Genomic DNA, 21,366 nt, shown 5'->3' on the forward strand with positions numbered 1-21,366 from the left:
AGAAAGAGGAGGTGAAAGAAAAGTTTCCTCTAGCCATGTGCAACTCAAAAGAAGCCCAAATAGGGGAAATGAAGATGTTGGAGATTAATGATTCTATCAGAACTCAACCACTGAAGTTTGGAAAGAAGAAGGAGGATGATCTTCTCAGGGGGAATAGATCCTTTGTTTCTATTCATTGAAGGAAGAAAACGACCTCAAGGGAGGAATAATAAGTCAGATGCAGGGAGCCAAAAGGAATAAAAAGAAAGGTGCATCTGATTATGAAGTTATGGTTGTGTTTTATTTCTAATTACAAGTATAAATTGATTTATTTTTAATATATCAACATTGAAAAGGAGGAGTGAAGCTAGCATGAAGAGTACACAACAATATCTCATATTGTGGGAAGAAGATGGGTTGGAGTGGAAGTTTTGAATGACATGAAGCTCATAGTCAAGTTAGTTCCGTAGGATCAGTCCCCATGTAGAGGTAAGAAAGTTGTTACAAGAGATCAAGGGGCATTGTCTCATGGGGATTTTCATTGATAAGAAGTAGAAGGCAACAATTGGAAGCCTCAGAAAGGGAGATTTCTAAGCAAATGAAAGGTTTTCACTTTTGGTGAAATACCCTTACTTCATGTAAGTAGTGATTTTTATTATGCATAGCAGTATTGTGTTCATGAAGCACAATTGGTGTAATCTCTTAATGCCACTTAACCCTCAATTGGTATCTCTATGTCAATTGGTTTTGTTGGTCTCAGGTTGAATAAGATTGTGTGCAAATGGACATTTCTTTTTGAGAAAAGAAATATTAGAGTTTTCCTGTGCATTGTTCCATTTATATCATTTATTTTGGTGTAATTGGTATTAGCTATGAAGCAGTCCCTATTGTAAAGATATGATCTCAAGGGAAGAAGTGGAGATGCTTAAATAAAGAAACCACAGTCTTGGAAGCAGCAACAATAGTGAAGTCCAAGAAGAAATGCATCATCATTAATTGGTATTTGCAGCAGCAATAATACCATGAATAATTTAATTGGTATGTATCTTTAATTGGTAAAAAATAAGCATTAGTGGAGAGAGTACTCATCCATTAGCCATAAGGTGTCCAAAACTAGAGGCATTCAAATCAGAGTTCGTATATGTTTAGGGGAAGCATATCAAATATGCCCAATTTATGGAGTATTAGTAATGATAGTCTTGGTAGAGATGTCTACAAAGTAGAATGCACATCTCAACAGTTAGACTATGGTCTTCAGAACCAAGTGATTCCATGCGGAGAGAAAGCCAAGTTGTATCCCCTTGCCATTGATGTCAAAGGGGGAGAGTAGTTGTGGAGAAGCTGTGATGGCCTTTGCAGAAGAAATAAGTCCATTGGTGGCTCATGCAATAAGTGTGTGGGAGAAACATGAGGTTTTGACATGACATGAAGAGAAGGATGGAGTGTTGCCATCAATGCCAAAGGGGGAGATTGTTGGATAGTTGGAATTTTCTGGATGGCGAGTGGCCTAGTGAAGGCATATGGAAGTGTGTTGCCATTGATGTCCATAGTCATGCCGGGGAGATGTGTTGGGAAGTTTGCATTGCCTAATTGTTGGTAGGAGTGTTAGCATTGATGCTAAGTAGACTAGCTCGGATGCTTTTCATAGTAGATGTTGGCAGTAATGGCCTAGGAGGAATCTCATGGTAGTTGCAGGCTTCATGTAGATAATAATCATAGTGGAAGTATTATTGGAGAATCCATAAATTGATTATTACAATGATGGACCATGAGGAAGTCCATGGTGGATGCAGGCTTCATTCAGAGGATCACCTTGTTAGTTGTGATTCCACCTCTCTGGAGATTTAAGGAGAAGAATAATTTCAGAGATATTGGAGCCATCTTAGAGGTATAAGATGGGATTAAATACTACATCAGACCCTCTCCATTGGAAATTTCTCTAGAATATATTTCCGAAGATATGCAAAAGTCCATAAATGGATTCCTAGTTTAAACGTTGTGTCCGACCAATGATTAGGGACTTAAAGTCCTAAGAAGGTAGAATATCAAATGTCCAGCATATTAGAGATCATAATATAGACACATCAATATATTGGGACTTTGGTGATCTGAGGTAAACATATTAGTGATCGCAACGTCAGAGCATCAACCATATCAACGATCACATATCGGAGGATAGGAATATTAGCGCATCGCAACATGAGAGCATCAGGCATGTCGGTGCATCGCATATCAAAGGTCCTATGTATCGAAGCATCGACACATCATGCATATCGTCCATCGAAGAATCAAAAATTCTTTGTGTGAACCCTTTAAAAAGTTGTGATATGGGTAAGCATCGATAGTGTTAAAAATCATCAGGAACAACAATAAAGTATGAACAAAGGATTTCATCGCAAACCCAAAGGTGTGTCAGCCTTTTTCTCTCTCATCTAGTAGGTTTTTATCACTCCAATATTTCTCTAGGGTGTTGGAGAAAGAAATTATTAGAGGTAACCATAAATCAACTTTGGAGATTAGGATCTAGCCTTCCTAATCTCAGAGAGGGCTCTCTCTTTTTCATTTAACTTTGTTTAGTTATTTGATTTTAGGCTAGTTATGATTCCACTTGGGTTTTAATTTAAATTTGGTGGTGGGGTCACTTAATTAGATGAAAATAAGGGTGTATTTTACCATTGGGCTATGGGGTCAAATGTCAGACAAATAGGACTAGATCAAGTTCAAAATATAGTGTCTACAGGGCATGATAGCAGAGTTACTTCAGATCTCAAGGTTGGATGGTGAAGTGGTTTCCAATCAGATCCAAAGAGAAATTAAGGGTTCCTTAGGCCAGATTATGAATAAAGTGAAAGAGGCCAACCGAGATGGGAGAGCAATTAAGGATTCTCAGATTCGGATATCAGAAGAAAACATGTAAATGATTAACTGTGGAAAACAGAGTGTACTTAAACAAATTTTGAGATAAATTTCCAATTAATTCATTCAACTTTAGATAACATTTAAGTTTGTGAGAAACATAAGATAATAAAAAATTGAGAAAGAAAATACTTCAATGTAATAGCTCTACACATGAATCCTATAACGTAATCTCTTTATTACTTGCTCCAGTGCACTAACATGAAAATTGGTACAATAACCCTCAAGTTTATGATCAAAATAACTTTAAAAATGTATAGCAATCCACCATCAATAGTTGGAATTATGATGTATTTATACAAAAATATTTTACAAAATAACCCAAACTGTCTTGGGAACTAATCTAAGAGAAAGAAAAATCTTCATGCAAGAAGATAGAGACAACTATTGAACTGATGCTTGTTGTCCTTGCTTATTAGGTTGTGTTGGCCTTAATCTTTAATATTTTTGACTTTAATCTGTGTTTTTTTGTTTGGTATTCACACTAGATGCTCTATTCACTCTGATATCTCAACTGATACACTTTCCCCTGATACCCTTTGACCTGGTTGACCTGTAATTATCCTTTTACTATGCCCTGTTACTCTTACTATACATTTTCACCTTTTGACTTTTTACAGTAAGTCATTTAATTTCTCCCATGTCTCAACATCTGGAAATTGGACATTGATCATTTTCCTGAAAATCTCATATGCCTTTGTATACTTGGAAAAAGTAGGCTTATTGACAAAAAGGTGTTTTACCTCATGTTGGAGGTAAAACAAATTCTCAAAAATTTGATATAATACTTTGCCAGTAGGTATCCCCTTCATGGATGAAGTATTCACATGATCTTTGGCCACTTCTCTGATCTTTCTATTATAGTCCTCCTGTGTCATCAACTTATCATTTATTACGAAGGGATTCGGTAATCATTTTGCCTCAAAATTTCAAATTTGACCATGAAGTTGTCAATGTCTAGCTCCATGATTTGGCTCTTATCTTCCAGGTTTAACATTAAATTCTTCTTGGTGAGGAACCTTTTAACTTCCAAAATTGTACCTATTCTATCAGGTATCTCTAATTCCTGCAACTCATACTTGTTCTTGGAGTTCAGGAAGTGAATGTTCCTTGGAGCTTCCTCTATCATGTCTCAAAGTTATGTTTTGAATCTTTGTATGGCTTTGTAGCCTGTTTTATTAAATCAACCTGTTAAAAAATAACTTGGATGGATGGCCAAATATAATTGACAGAGTCAATGATATTGGCTCACAATTGTTCCTTAGCCTAACCTAGGGGTTCATTCAATGTCAGTTCCTTCTCCAAGATTTTTATTTGTTCATTCATCCTTGTATATTTCTGTTGTTCTTCTTTATGCATGATTTGCGCAAGCTTGTATTCAGTTTCTAGGATGGTCACTTTTTCCTTAAGCCTGTTCATCTCAGTGGTTTGAATGGACGTTTCTTCCATTACTTTGACCAAGTTGTTTGCTTCATCACCTGTAGACCATGTTGTTGTTAACCATGTTGCTGATGTAGATGGTGTAGATGTTGGTAGTGCTATAGCCATTGGAGCTATGGGATCTAAGGATGCTGCCAAAGTAGAAGGCACTGTAGTAGTAACTGTTGGGATGACGTTTGTAGGGGCAGTCTCAAGACTAGTTTGTTTTTGCTGAATCAAGCTATCTAATTCTTTTTCCATCTTCTTTAGCTGATCATTCAATTTAAGTACTAGGTCCATCATCTCTTCATGATTGGTTTGGCTCTCCAAAACCTCTTTAGTTTGTGGGTGTTTTAAATGAGGTAGATTTAGTTTCTTCTTGAGAGCTACTATATCCTTATTCTTTTTTTTGATCAATTTCTCATCTTCCTTAATTTCACTAGGATCTTGGCCTAGCTCAATGACCAAGTCCTCCATTGACCTGATCCTGTTTTCTTTGGACAGTGAGGAGGCTTTCTCCAATTTATATTGGGTTGTGATGTTATCCAGTGAACACTGCAACCTGTGTGCATCCATGGCCTTCCTTGTAAGGGTGGAGTAAATCATCTCTCCAGCCTATTTATGAAACTCTATTTGGCCAATGGGATGAACATCCCTGGACAATACCTCAAAATCAGTCTTCCTATAATCTGCTGAGGTCTTTGGTTGCTGAACAATGGGCTACATAAATGAGACCTCCATCTTTCCTGCTTTGATGTCAAAAGATGACATCAACCTGCTCTGCTTGGCTGGTGTATGTTTGAAGTATTGGGCGTATGTCTCAGCCTTCAACTTCTCATCCCTCATCTTTATTTATTTATACTTGTCTTTAATGTCTTTTTCTCTATCAGTTGGCATAATGAAAGAGGAAAGCTCAACACTTTGTTGTCTCCCAATCATTTGAGTGCTGGAGGTTGACAACTGCTATGCTTCACCTGAAGTAGCTATGTCTTTTCTCCTCTGCCCCATTGTTTCAATGTTAGCTATATCTATTGATTCACTGTTCTCCTTCTGTTCAGACACAGGATTCAGTTTAGGCCTTTTTCTAAGCTCAAAACGCTCATCTATAGTCTCCATGGAAGTACTGTGACACTCTTCCCTGTTCCTCTTTGGATTCATCTCCTCATTGGCTAGGGTCTATAGGACAGGAGGAATGTTCATGGCTTCCCCTAGTTCTAGAACCTACAGGAAAGAACTCTGATCAATTTGCTTTTCCACATCAATGAGTGTGTTCTCAACATCCACAAATGTGCTATCCATGTTAATCAATGTATTTTCCAACCATTCATATTGGTTGGCATACTATTCAATATTAGGTTTTCGGTGGTGGATGAAAGGTCCCAATTTGACCTTGAACCTTAACTTGTTTATCACCCATGAGGGTCATACTGCCACATTAAGTTGTTTCTGAATTTCATCTGTTACAACATCTTGTCAGCCTTAGGTCTAGATTCTATGTTATTACATATGAAGGGACCCAATTGGTTCTTTATTTTAAATTGGGTCTTCTTCCTAGCTACTAGGAATTTGACCTCATGTGAATTGATGATTTTCCTAAAATAATCCAATGAAAATATCCTCATAGGGAGGTATTTGGGTAGCTTATAAGGGGCTTGTTAGTAACCATAAACCTTGATCTCAGTGTGGTTCTGGTATAGGTACTAGTCTCCCACCTTGCTGTTCTTAGCCAACTGTAGCACCCTCTTGATTTCTTGGTTGATTCTAGGTTGAGTGTTATTGGTCAGCATGTTCATGACTGGGTAGAAAAATGAATCTATGAAGTCTTTGTAGGTGAATGTTGTGGAGTATTTCTAGATCAATGGTGTCTAGTAGACCATTGTTCTCTCTTTTCCCTTGGTATCCAACTCCTGGATGCTGACAGGGAATTTATCTCCTTGATAATAGAGAAAAATGTGAAATAACACTAAAGAGTATTTGAAAACTCTTTCGGTTGGTAATCTGGTGAATTGTTGATGCATCATGTCTGTAATGAACTAAACATAATTGTACATGATAGCAGGAGGCTTTCTTGGGGTAAAAATGGACAGAAAGGCCAGTATGACCCCATCCACATGCTCATCTATGGTATCTCCTAGGATGCAAGAAAGCATGGTGATTATATGTCTGCCTGTCTCTTAAAAAATGGTAGCAGCATAAGGTGGAGTATCTGTGGGAGTATGGCAGTCTTGTATGATGAAATTCTGGAAGATTTGTCTTATCCTAACCAGGTCTAGTGTGATATATAAGTCCAATAGGTCTCCAATAGATAATGGGGTCTCATTAGGGCTAGGTTGGACTTCCAACATTTGGTTGATAGACTCTAGAGTGATGGTGAATAAGAGTTGTTTGTTAGGGGAAACAATAGCCCTTTGGTTAGGGATATAGCAAGCATGAAAAAAATGTATGATATCATGGAATGGGTGAACTTCTGGGATTAGGTATTTGGTTAAATTGGATTCCCACAAATGGATGTCATCGATATGGTTCAGGAATCTATCCTTACTCTGACAGTGGAGCTTCAGAAGGTAGGTTGTGGTAGCAATATCTTTTATTTGGAAATCCCTGTCTCCTAGTGCCAAATGGTTGATGTCCAGGTGACAAGTTGAAATGGGTCTTATGTCTAGAGAGGTCTGGGAAATCGTGATTGAGTTTATGGACAAGGATTAGGCTTGTATTGGCTGTAGAAGTGAGGTTTGGGAAGCTTTGGTATAATGAGAGGGTAATTTGTAGTTTGTAAAAGAGGGGTTTTGGTTATACAGGTAAATTACTCTTTCATTAGGAAAATGTATTAATTAATTTCAATTAATTAATCTTTAAACTTGACTGTACGTTTTCAAATTTAGACGATCATTCTCGTTTTCCCAAAAATACCTGGAATTTGGTGGTATGGCTTGCAAAACTGGTTTGAATGGTGATTGCAGATGGTATGGTGGCTTCAACTGTGAACTAGATGCTTGAATTGAGCATCCAAAGCTTATTCAGGAGGTAAACGATGGTTAATTTTTGTTGCAGAGGCTCAGGGTATTGCAGAAAGGCTTGAGCATCATTCATAGTGGAAACGAGCGAAAAGAGTTGAAATGAGCTTGTCTAATTAACTAGCAACAGTTAAAATTTGGCGTGGAATTTTACAAATGAATAATGGATGGCTTTGATTGGGTGGGGAGGTGGTTTTTTTGGCCATCACACCACTTTTAGAGAGCTGGTGGTACTTCCTTGAGAGCACATGATCTCACTTGCGGCGACCATGTAGCAGAACATTGCCCATGCAAAACCGTGAATCTTGTGTGCTCTCGGGCTGGTAACGAACATATAGTGAACGAGTGCGATATGGATGTGCGCTATCGGATTTGGGGGTGGAAGATCGGACGGCTGTCACGTGGTCAATATGCACGGAGGGAAACAAAATCAGAATTTGTGGGGCCCAGGGGGGTTAATTACAATTAATTGTAGTTAATTAATAACTAAGGTGAAGATTTAAAATATAATCAGCAGGTCTAATGGAGTGGGACTAGGGGTTAATTTGGCGGCGTTAGTTTAACTACACCAATCACTAGTGGGTTAAAGGGTTTTTTTGGGCGAAATATGAATTGGGGAATTAATTCAAATAATGTGTGGGGGATAAAAAATTAGGATAAGGGGTTTTTATGGGTTTTGAATGGAAAATAAGGAAATTGATAAGGTGAAGGTGATTTTTGCAATAGGGAATGGGTTTCACACTAGGGAAAAGGGGTTTTTGGGTAGGGGTGAGTTTTGGAAGGTAATTTACGAAGGAAATGTGTGAAACCATGGGATAAGGGTCAAAATGAAGGGAAAAATGGTATTTAATGAAAAATGATGAGATAATGGGGAAATTAGTAATTATGTATATCGGGGTGAAATGAAATGAGGGGAAGTTAATCAAACAAGCTTGTGAACATATTTTCACTCTCATAAATGCTCCTACATATCAAACATAGGAGGATTAAGCATGATAAATGTGCTTTTGACTAAGAAACCTTGTACATTTTGAACCTCTCTTCTACCTACCCATTATTTATCCTAACATTTTTTCTTCACATTCCTGGGTGCATCTAAGCTAGTAGACCCTTTATTCCCTTTTCTTTTGACAAGAAAACTATCAAATTCTAACCTTATAACTTCCAATGACTAAGATTAAGCTCATGAGCACATTTCTATTCTCTACCTAACTATTGATCTGCCAAGGTTAAACAGTTTGGCTAGATCTTTATTCTCTATCTATCAACATAAAATTCAAAACATGAATGAGTCAAGATTAAGTTATTTGACCATCATGGGCTATGGCATTTATGACAAGCTACACACAACCATTATTTTGCATAGTAAAGTAACAAGTACTGGCACTTGAATTTGCACACTTTCGTGATCTATTTTATTTTTTGTTTGGGGTTCATATTTTTCACTTTTTTGATATTTTCTTTTTCTTTTTGTCCTTTGATTATTATTTCAAGACATACCCTCTTTACATTATTTTAATTTTTAAGATGGAAAACATTTTGTAGAAAGAAAAAGTATGTAAAATATTACAAGACTAACCATATCCAATTCAAAATTATGAATCCTATTATTATAGGACTCTAACAAAGGCTCCACATGGGATGGCATTCCCTGGTGAAATGTCAAGAACTTCAAGATCAATAGCCATTGAAAATATGGTTGAAGTTACCTTGTAAACTATTCTTCTTTCATTCTACTTTATTCATACCTATTATGGTGAACCCTTCAAAGCTCAGGGCCTTCTCTCTGGGATTCAACTTCAAAATATTACCATCCAATCCAATCTAAACTCTGCATTGTTATATACAATGAGAAAAGTAAAGTGAACTATTGTTAATCTATGGAAAAGCAATGCTTCAACATTCTACCATTGACAAGTCCTCCTGGTAGATATAATCCATCTATTTCTCTCAAGAAAAAAGCATTGTTACCTCTGTAACCATAAATGACATAAGGGCCTTGCCACACAAAGTCAAATTTTCCATGTTTGTCCTTGTCTTCTCTTCTAGAATCCCATCTAAGTACTTTGTCACCTATGTAAAAATCATCAGCTTTAGTCTTTTTATCAAAAATCTTTTTGATTTTATCCTGGATTACTTGTGATTTGACATAGACTTCTTCTCTAGTCTGCTGCAAGTGTATTGTTTGATTTATCCTCCTCTGGATATCATTTGGTTCTACCTGCAACTCCTGGATGATCTTCATCACTGGCACTCCCAAAGAGGATGGAAAAACAACATCCATCCCATATACTAACTGATAGGGAGATGTACCAATGGAATTTTTGGTAGTTAGTCTGTTTGCCCATAAGGCATTGACCAACTTTTTGTTCCATGTCTTTTTGTTGTCTTCTAGTAATTTCTTAATGATATTGACAAGGCTTTTGTTAGAGGATTCTACAATTCCATTACCTTGGGGGTAATAGGTAGTGGAGTGACCAAGGGTGATGTGGTATTTATTACAAAATTCTACCATTTTCTTGGATTTAAAAGCAGCTACACTATCATTAATGAGCTTTTGGGGGCATCCAAATCTTGACAGAATATTATTTTCAAGGAGGGAGATAATGACAGAGTCTATAGCTTGTCTAAAAGGGATGGCTTCTATCCATTTGGTAAAATAATCAATAGCTACCAAAATCCATTTATACTGAGCTGAGGAGGCTAGGTGAATTTCTCCAATGAAGTTTAAACCCCATTGTTGAAATGACACTTCTGTGGAGATTGGTTTGAGAGGTAAAGGTAAAATCTTTCTTTTTCCCTCAAATATCTGACATTTATGATAGGAGGTGACATGTTTCTTAACATCTACAAGAGGAGTGGGACAGAAAAACCAGCGCTCAGAATTTTGTCAACAGTGGTCTTCCAATACAAGTGTCCTCCACAATCTCCTGCATGAAATTCTTGCATAATTTTATCAGCTTCATCTTTCAGTAAACAGTTTAATAGAATACCACCATTGTTTTTCCAAAATATATCATTATTTATTATACAATATCTCATTGATTTCATTTTAAAAAATCTAGCTTTAGTTATAGATAAACCAAGAGGAGCTTGTAAGTTTAGTAATAAAAATATGATATCTGCATACCAAGGTGAATCTATAAAAGGTTCACTGATCCGTGGAGTCGCCATCTCTTCCAGATCATTAAGGGCACCAATGAAATTTATATCTAGGGCCTGACAGTTCGATTCAGCCATGATTTTGGCTAAACCTTGGCCTTTGATAAGTTTAGTAGGCTTTATTTCTATGTCAAATTCCAAAATTGTGGCAATCCATTTGCCTCTCTTCCCTTCAGGCCCATTTTGTGTCAAAATGTCCTTTATTACTGAGTTTGGAACATAAGCAATGATGTGTGAATACAAGATGCATACTCTAAAACCTTTAATAGCTTTTACTAAAGCCAATGCATGTTTTTCCATTAGGTTGTATTTAAGGGTTGCATCTCTTAAATGTTTACTGAAAAATGCAATGGACTCTTCATATCCTTGATCATTCTTTTGCAACAAGACTACTGCAATAGTATGTTCTAAGCCAAAATAAAATAGTATAAAATCTTTTTGAAAGTGAGGACTTATAAGAACTAGAGTTTTGGTAAGGGCTTGTTTGATAGCCTCAAAAGATTGTTTAGCTTCCAATGTCCATTAAGTGTTGAATATTTTCTTAACATGTTATTTAGTTCTCTAATCAATTTTGCTAAAGTTGAAATGAATCTCCTAAGAAAATTTATTTTGCCTAAAAATAATCGTAATTCTTTGATGTTTCTAGGATGGGTGATGGTCAATATTGCCTCTATTCTAGCAGGATCTATTCTAATTCCATATTTGGATATCATATGTCCCAATAGTTTACCTTCTTCTAGACCAAAGAGTGTCTTTTTGGGATTTAAGGAAATACCAAATTTTTTGCATTTAATGAAAACTCTTCTCAGGTGATCTAGATGTTCGTTATCAGATTTAGAAAAGATTATGATGTCATCTTGGTAAACAACTAGGAATTCATGGATTTCTTTAGCAAAATCTATATCCATAACTCTTTGAAATGTTTCTCCTGCATTCATTAATCCAAAAGGCATTTTCAAATACATGAAATTACCCCAAGGAATAGTAAATGCAATTTTCTCTTGGTCCTCTAGTTGAAATAAGATTTGGTTATATCTAGAAAGTCCATCAAGAAATGAATTTCTATATGAACCTACTACCCTCTGAGGACTATGGTCCATGTTTGGGAGAGGATAGTTGTCCTTCAATGAGACCTTGTTTAGATTTCTAAAATCAACGCAGAGTCTAATTTCTCCTATCTTTTTCTTAGTAGTGGCTAAGTTTGAGACCCAATCTGAATATCTAAGGGGAGCTATAATTTGGGTATCATACATTCTCTTTACTTCCTTCTCAATAGATGGCATAGGAACTGGATTAATTCTCCTAATTTTCTGTTTAAAAGGTTTATGATCTTCTTTGATACGTATCTTGTGTTGATTTATGCAGGTGTCATAAGACATTAGGTATTCATAACTTCATGCAAATACATCTTGAAACTCTTTAAACAGATTTATGTATTTAACCTTTTCATCTAGAGGTAATGCTTTTGATAATTTAATGAGTTTAGGTTTTTCTTTAGTTCCTATGTTACATTCTTCTATATCTGCTCTTAACGGCTCCATTTTTGGTTTCCTAGCTACATCATTTGAATCAAACAAATCTTCTAAGGGGCCTAATCCGTTAGGAATTTTTTTTTTTAAGGTTAAGAATTTCAAGATCATCATTCATTATTTATTCTATTTCTACATTTTCTAAGTTATCTACTTCTAATTTAGTGAAATTAGTGGGTTTACCTATATCCAAAATATTTACATATATCCCACTACCTATGTTATTTTCAACTTTACAAACTATATCTATACTACATTTCTGAAACTCACCTTCAGCTTTCATGAAATAATAAATCTAAGTATCCGGTGAGAAAATTTGCTAGTACTTCAAATTGTCTGGTATAACAAGCCTATGTCTCACTTCTTCAGCGTATTGATAGTTGGGCTGAAAAAGGTAGTTTGCAAGTACTAGCAAAAGTGGCCAGACTATCGGCTTGCATATTTTGTTTCCTAGGAATGGCAGAAAAGTCTGTTTCTAGAAGCTCTTTGATCAAATATAGGACAATCTCTTTATATTGACTGAGTCTAGGATTATTTACAGAGTATTCTCCTTTGATTTGTTTAATAATCAATTCTGAGTCTCCCAGTATAGAAACTCCCTTGGCTCCAAGTTTTCTAACCACTTGTAATACTAAGATTAGAGCTTCATATTCTGCCATGCCATTTGTGCATTAAAATTTAACCTAAATGCATGACCTTTAGAATGATTATTCTCCATGTTGTGAATCCATACTCCTACACCTACTCCAAGCCTATTCACAGCTCCATCAAAATCCAAATTCCCTAGTGATTCATGAAAAATGTTTTCACCGTCAGTTGTTTTGTATTTTTGTTCTACAACTGTGATTTCCATTTTGTCATGGTTTGAATTGTACAAGATGAAAGATTCCATACCAAAATGCATGTTGTATATAGGGAAATTTTTTGCTTTTTCTGCACTACTCAACATGTATTTCATCAATGTCTCTCTATAAATTTTTCTTTGTTGACTAGAAATAGAGATGGTTTCATATGACATATCTAATTGCAAGGATCCCTGCAATTTTTCTCCCCATGAGCGAGATAAAAGCATTCCATATTTGGGTGGGATGTCTGCAACTACTATGTCCATCACAATACACTTTGCTTGGCACTGGACTAGAGATACACACAAATCCTTGATTAGGCTGAGGCATTTAACTTGGCTAGGGTGAAAGGAAAATAGGTCCTTATATGATCTGGTGATATCTAAGTTTAGTCTTTCCATTATTTCCTTTCGCATCATGTTATGGGATGCCCTTGAGTCTAGCATAACATTATGTAATATTTTGTCATGAATGTTCAAACTAATGTAGAAATGAAGGATACGCCTTGTTGATGGGTTCCATTTACTTCTGGGGAAATCAATAACTCAGGTTGATCATCATTTAAATTCACAGCATCCTCCCCTTCACCTATATTCAATGTTGGAGGGATATGTGATCTATATGATTATTTTTCACCAGCTCAGTCAAAGGGACTGATATTTTCAATTTTGCTATCTCAGTTTAATGTTGAAAGGAAATTGAGTTTTGCTTGATTGGATGAGATCTTTCTTAGCGAATGTGGTCTTTTTTTTTTATCCTCTTTTTCAGTGTTAGCCACTTCGGTCTGTGTTTCAACAGTTTTGTTTTGAATTCTCTTATTTTGGATGTTTTGAGTAACTGTTTTAGTTTAAGTTTCATATGAAATTATATCTAAAATTTTTGGGCTAGAGGTGTACTGAATTCCCCTGGGGAGGATTTGTAGGATTTTGGTTACAGGAGCTTCTGTTATCTTTTTAGTTTGCGTCTGGATTTTTCTCTTAGTGGGAGTTTCATTGCTCTTTTTACTTCTTAGACTATACTGTTTGTGAAACTCATATAAGGTATACTCATAGCCCTGTTTAAAGTGGAAGGATTCCCCAGATTCTAATTGCAATTGTTGCACCATATACAATTCATTTTCTTCTTGAGTAAGAAAAATAACATCTTCATTTTTTATTCCTAATAAGTTTATCTCATTGTCATCATCTCTTTCATGGCTTTTTGAACCCTCAGCATAGTTTTCCTAGAAGGGTGGCCTAGTTTGTTGATCTGGTGTTGCATTCTTTCTAGTGTTAGGGTTCTTTCTGAAGTTGGGGTTTCTTATTGGGGGTGGTTGTTGGTTCTCCCACTGAGTTTTTCTTTCCATGTTTTCTAATCTATCCATTATTTTGTCTACACTATTTGCCAAAATATAAATTTTACCATCAGAAGGGAAAGTTTCCTCTTTAATTACAACTCCCTTTTCATTTTTCATTCTAGCTTTCTTAGTTAATAGGTTGGCCTCTACACTAACAACATTACTTTGAATTTGTTCCATTGTTTTAGGGTTTCTTTCCCTTAATTAGTATGACATATCAATGTTAAAACCATTAGGAAAGTTGATTAATGCTAGGTCTAGTGGAGGCTTAATATTAGCAGGGATTTCATTGTAGATGCTATAGAACCTAGTACAATAATCCTGAACTGACTCATTAGGAGCTCTTCTAATGTTATCATATTTAGAAAGTATTTGCAAAGGATTTTTCTTTCTCTCCCATCTATGAATGAATAATCTATGAAAAGCAGCGAAATCTGCAATATGATTAGTTGGTAAGGCTTTGAACCATTTCTTAACATCCCCACTTAATGTTTGGGCAAACAAACTCATTTGGACATCAGACTCATCAATCTCATGCAATTCAAAATAGTCAGTCATTTTTTTCACATGCTTTTGGGCAGTATACTGACCAATAGCATCAAACAAAAATATTTTGCTTTGATAATCTTGGGGCATGGCATGGAGTTGTGTTGGTAAAACCAAAGGTGCATATCAGTCTACCATGGCTTGGATTTTGTCTTGACTAGGGGGTAAAGTGTTGGTACTTGAGGAAGGGCTTGAAACAGATGGAGATGAGCTAGAGGATGAGGAGTTTGGCTGGATAGGAAACTGAAGAATGACTGGTTTAGGGGAATGGACTGTGGTGGATACAATTGGTGAGGTGGTAGTAAATGAAGGTGTATTTATAGTATTTGAAGATTGTGTAGAAATTTTAGAGGCAACAACAGTAAGGGCATCTAGTTTAACAGATTGTTGAAGGTAAGCATCATCTATATGGTTTATCAATGTGGAGGTTAAAGTTTCTAACTTGTCAATACTATCCAACACAAATTTATCTAAATATGGATGTATAGGCACCTTTTTCGACTCAATGAGTTGAATAAAATTAGGGTCTACCACAGTTTCATGAATTGCATTCTTTGATGTAGTTCTAAATAATGAGAGATCAAATGACAAATAAAACGGAATTTCCTCTAAGGTTGATAATTCCTCAGGGTTTGAATTTTCTTTAACTAACTGGCTACTAGTTGCTTGATTTTCTACCTTTTTTGGTTTTCTCAAAATCCTGTCTGGGTCATCAACTATGGTAGCAAGGTTTGGATCTGGATTTGCCCTAGTATAGTGAGTCTCTTTAAGAGGCAACATTTTAACTTTTTAATTGTTTTTATGAAACTTTTTAATGAAACTCTTAAAATGACCTTAAGGGGCACAAGATAAAATTTAAGGTTTTCTTAAAGTTCTAATACATTGAGGATCGAAATTCCCCAGTATAGTGACCAATATGTTATCGCTCCAATATTTCTCTAGAGTGTTGGAGAAAGAAATGATTAGAGGTAACCACAAACAACCTTTTGAGATTAGGATCTAACCTTCCTAATCTTAGAGGGGACTCTCTCCTTTTTATTTAACTTTGTTTAGTTATTTGATTTTAGGGTAGTTATGATTGTGCCTGGATTTTGATTTAGATTTGATGGTGGGATCACTTGCTTAGATGAAAAGAAGGGTGTCTTTTATCATTTGGCTATGGGGTCAAATGTCAAACAAACAGGACTAGATCAAGTTCTAAAAACAGTGTCTACAGGGCAAGATAGCAAAGTTACTTCAGATCTCATGGCTGGATGGTGAAGTGGTTTGCAATCAAATCCAAAGAGCAATTAAGGGTTCCTTAGGCTAGATTATGAAGAAAGTGAAAGAGGCCAACCGGGATGGGAGGGAAATTAAGGATTCTCAGATCCAGATATCAGAAGAAAGCATGTATATGATTAACTGTGGAAAATAGAGTATACCTAAATAAATTTTGAGATAAATTTCCAGTTAATTCATTCAACTTTAGATAAAATTTAAGTTTGTGAAAAACATAAGAGAATAACAAATTGACAAATAAAATACTTCACTATAATAGCTCTACACATAAATCTTGTAATACAATCTCTTTATTACTTGCTCCAGTCCGCTGACTTGAAAATTGGTACAAGAACCCTCAGGTTTATGATCAAAATAGCTTTACAAATGTATAGCAATCCACCCTCAATACTTTGAATAATCAAGTATTTATACAAAAATATTTACAAAATATCCCAAACTGTCTTGGGAACTAATCTAGGAGAAAAGAAAATCATCATGCAAGAAGATAGAGACAACTATTGAACTGATTCTTGTTGTCCCTGCTTATTATGTTGTGCTTTCTTTAATCTTTGACATTTTGCACTTTAATCTATGCTTTTTTGTTTGGTCTTTATGCTGGATGCTCTATTCACTATGATCTTTCAACTAATACACTTTCACCTGAAACAATTTGACCTGGTGGGCCTGTCATTATCCTTTTACTGTGCCCTTTTACTCTTACTATACATTTTCACCTTTTGAATTTTTACAGTAAGTCATTTAATTTCTCCCATGTCTCAGAATCTTGTAATTGGATATTGATCATTTTCCTGAAAATCTCATCTGCCTCTGTATACTTGGAAAAAGTAGGCTTATTGACAAAAAGGTGTTTTACTTCATGCTAGAGGTAAAACAAATTCTCAAAAGTTTGATATAATACTTTGCCAGAAGGTATGCCCTTCATGGTTGAAGTATTCACCTGATCTCTAGCCACTTCTCTGATATTTCTATTATAGTCATCCTATGTCATCAAATTATCATTTATTACCAAGGGATTCGGTAAACCTTTTAGCCTAAAAATTTCAAATTTGACCATGAATCTGTCAATGGCCAGCTACATGGCTAGGCACTTGTCTTCCAGGTTTAACATTAAATTCCTCTTGGTGAGGACCCTTTTAAATTCCAAAATTGTACATGTTCTGTCAGGTATCTCTAATTCCTGTAGCTCATACTTGTTGTTGGAGTTCAGGAAGTGAATGACCCTTGCAACTTCCTCTGGCATGTCTCCAAGTTTTTCTTTGATTGTTTGTATGGCTTCTGTAACCTGTTTGATTAAATCAATATGTTCAAAAATAACTTGGATGGATGGCCAAATATCATTTAGAGAGTCAATGATATTGGCCCACAATTGTTCCCTAGCTTGACCTAGGGGTTCATTCAATGTGAGTTCCTTCTCCAAGCTTTTTATTCATTCATTCATCCTTGTAGATTTCTGTTGTTCTTCTTTGTGCATGATTTGGGTAAGCTTGTAGTCAGTATCTAGGCTGGTCACCTTTTCATTAAGCCTGGTCATCTCAGTGGTTTCAATGGACATTTTTCCCATTGCTTTGACTAGCATGTTCTCTTCATCACCTGTAGAGCCTGTTGTTGTTGACGTTGTTGTTGATGTAGACAGTGTAGATGCCGTCAGTGTTGTAGCCATTGGAGCTGTTAGAACTAAGGATGCTGCCAAAGTAGAAGGCACTACAATAGTAACTGTTGGGATGATATTTTTATGGGCAATCTCAAGACTAGATTGGTTTTGTTGAATCAAATTATCTGATTCTTTTTCCATCTCCTTTATTTGATCAATCACTTGAAGTATGAGGTCCATCATCTCCTCATGATTGGTTTGTCTCTCTATGACCTCTTTAGTTTGTGGGTTCTCTAAATGAGATAGATTTAGTTGCTTCTTGAGAGCTGCTATATCCTCATTCTTATTTTTGACGAATTTCTCAACTGCCTTAATGTCACTAGGATCATCGACTAGCTCAATTACCAAGTCATCCAATGACTTGATCCTGTTGTCTTTGACCTGTGAGGAGGCCTTCTCCAATTTATATTGGGCTGTGATGTTATCTAGTGAACCCTGCAGCCTATGTGCATCCATGGCCTTTCTTGTAAGGTTGGAGGGAATCATCTCTCCAACATGTTTATGAAACTCTATCTAGTCAATGGGATGAACATCCCTAGATAATACCTCAAAATCAGTCATCCTATAATTCGTTGAGGTCTTTGGTTGCTAAACATTGGGCTATAATGGGATCTGCATCTTTCCTTCTTTGATGTCAAAAGCTAACATGAACCTGCTCTGGTTGGATGGTGTATGTTTGAATTATTGGGCCTATGTCTCAGACTTCAACTTCTCATTACTCATCTTTATTTCTTTATACATGTCTTTAACGTCCTTTTCTCTGTCAGTTGTCCTAATGAAAGAGGAACCTCAACACTTTGTTGTCTCTCAATCATTTGAGTGTTGGAGGTTGATGGTTGTTGTGTTTCACTTGATTGAGCAGTGTCTTTGCTCCTCTTCCCCATTGTTTCAACGTCAGTGATTTCTACTTATTCAATGTTCTCCTCCTGTTCAGACGCAAGATTCAATTTGGGCCTTTTTCTAAGCCCAAAAAGCTCATCTATAGTCTCCATTACAGAACTGGAACCCCCTTCCTTGTTTCTATTTGGATTCCTCTCCTCATTGGCTATGGTCTGTAGGACAGGAGGAATATTCATGGATTCCCCTAGTTCTAGAACCTGCAGGAAAGAACTCTGGTCAATTTGCTTTTCCACATCAATGAGTGTGTTCTCAACATCCACAAATGTGTTATCCATGCCAATCAATGTATTTTCCAACCATTCAGATTGGTTGGAAAATTGTTCAATATTATATCTTGGGCTGTGGATGAAAGGTCCCAATTTGACCTTGAGCCTTAACTTGTTTATGACCCCATGAGGGTCATACTGCCACGTGAAGTTGTTTCTGAATTTCTTCTGTTGCAATATCTTGTCAGCCTTAGGTCTAGCTTCTCTATTATGACATATGAAGGGGCCCAATTGGTTCTTTATTTTAAATTGGGTCTTCTTCCTAGCTTCTAGGAAGTTGACCTCATCTGAATTGATGATTTGCCTAAAATAATTTAGTGCAAATATCGTCATAGGGAGGTATTTTGGCAGCTTATAAGGGGCTAGTTGGTAGCCATAAACCTTGATCTCAGTGTGGTTCTGGTATAGGTACCAGTCTCTCACATTGCTATTCTTATCCAACTATAGCACCCTCTCGATTTCCTAACTGATTCTACGTTGAGTGTTACTGGTCATCATGTTCATGACTGGGTAGACAAATCAATCTATGAAGTCTTTGTAGGTGAACGATGTGGAGTATTTCTAGATCAAGGGTGTCCAGTAGACCACTAATCACTCTTTTCTCTTGGTATCCAACTTCTTGATGTTGACAGGGAATTTATCTGCTTGATAATACATAAACATGTGAAATAACACTGAAGAGTATTTGAAAACTCTTTCATTTGGAAATCTGGTGAATTGTTCATGCGTCATGTCTGTAATGAACTGAGCATAATTTTACATGATAGCAGGAGCCTTGCCTGGGGTAAAAATGGATAGAAAGGCCAGGATGTCCTCATCCACATGCTCATCTATGGTATATCCTAGGATGTAAGAAAGCATGGTGGTTATATGTCTACCTATCTCTGAAAAATGGTGGCAGCATAAGGTGGAGTATCTGTGGGAGTATGGCAGCCTTCTATGATGAAAGTTTGGAAGATTTGTCTTATCTTAACTAGGTCTAGTGTGATATATAAGTCCAATAGGTCTCCAATAGATAATGCGGTCTCATTAGGGCTAGGTTGGACTTGTAGCATTTGGTTGATAGACTTTGGAGTGATGATGAATAAGAGCTACTGGTTAGGGGCCACAATAGCCCTTTGGCTAGGGATATAACAGGCATGAGAAAAATGTATGATATCAGACAATGGGTGAACTTTTGGGAATAGGTATTTGGGAGAATTGGATTCCAATAGATGGATGTCATTGGTATGGTTTAGGAATCTATCCTTACTCATGTAGTGGAGCTTGAAAAGGTAGGCTGCGATAGCAGTATCTTTTATTTGGAAATCCATGTCTACTAGTGCCAAATGTTGATGTCTAGGTGAGGGGTTGACATGGGTCTTGCATCCAGAGAGGTCTGGGAAGCCATGCCTAAGTTTATGGACAGGGATTACACTAGTATTGGCCATAGAAGAGGGGTTTGGGAAACTTTGGAATAGTGAGAGGGTAATTTGCAGTTTGCAAAAGAGGGTTTTTGGTTATACAGGTAAATTACTCTTTAATCAAGAAAATGTATTAATTAATTTCAACTAATTAGTCTTTAAAATTGACTGTACGTTTTCAAATTTAGAGGGTCATTCTGGTTTTCCCAAGAATACCTAGAATTTGGTGTTATAGCTTGCAAACTGGTTTGAATGGTGATCGCAGATGGAATGGTGGCTTCACTTGTGAACTGGATGCTTGAATTGGGCATCCAGAGCTTGTTCAGGAGGTAAACAATGGTCAATTTTGGTCGCAGAGGCTTGGGGTGTCACAGAAAGGCTTGAGCAACATTCATAGTGCAAACTAGTGAAAAGAGTTGAAATGGGCTTCTTCGACCTTTTAACCGGCAACGGTTACAATTTGTTGTGGAATTTTACAAATGAATAGTGGATGGTTTTTATTTGGGTAGGGAGGCCGTTTCTTGGGCCATTGCACCACTTTTGGAGAACAGGTGGTATTTCCTTGAGAGCCCATGATCTTGCCTGCGGCTGCCACATAGTAGAACAGTGCCTGGGCAAAACAACGAATCTCTCATGCTCTTGGGCTGGTAACAGTCAGATAGTGAATGGGCATGATATGGATGCATGATGTCAGATCTAGGGGTGGAAGATCGGACGACTGTCACGTGGTCAATATGCACGGAGGGAAACGAGGTCAGGATTTGCGGGGCCCGGGGGATTAATTACAATTAATTGTAATTAATTAATAATTAAGGCAGGAATCTAAAATATAATCAGCAGGTCTAATGGAGTGGGACCAGGGGTTAATGTGGTGGGGTTAGTTTAACTGCACCAAGGGTTGGTGGGTTAAAATGTTTTTGTCGGGGAAATATGAATCGGGAATTAATTTAAATAATGTTGGGGGGGGGGGGGATAAAAACTTAGGATAAGGGGTTTTTATGGGTTTTGAAAGGAAAATAAGGAAATTAATAAGGGGGAAGGTGATTTTTGCAATAGGGAATGGGTTTCACACTAGGGAAAAGGGGTTTTTGGTTAGGGGGTGAGTTTTGGAAGGTAATT

Source organism: Pinus tabuliformis, chromosome 5_2, assembly GCF_031772625.1.
Source record: "Pinus tabuliformis cultivar Carrire ecotype Pingquan chromosome 5_2, CPIR1, whole genome shotgun sequence".
NCBI classification, from domain to species: domain Eukaryota; kingdom Viridiplantae; phylum Streptophyta; class Pinopsida; order Pinales; family Pinaceae; genus Pinus; species Pinus tabuliformis.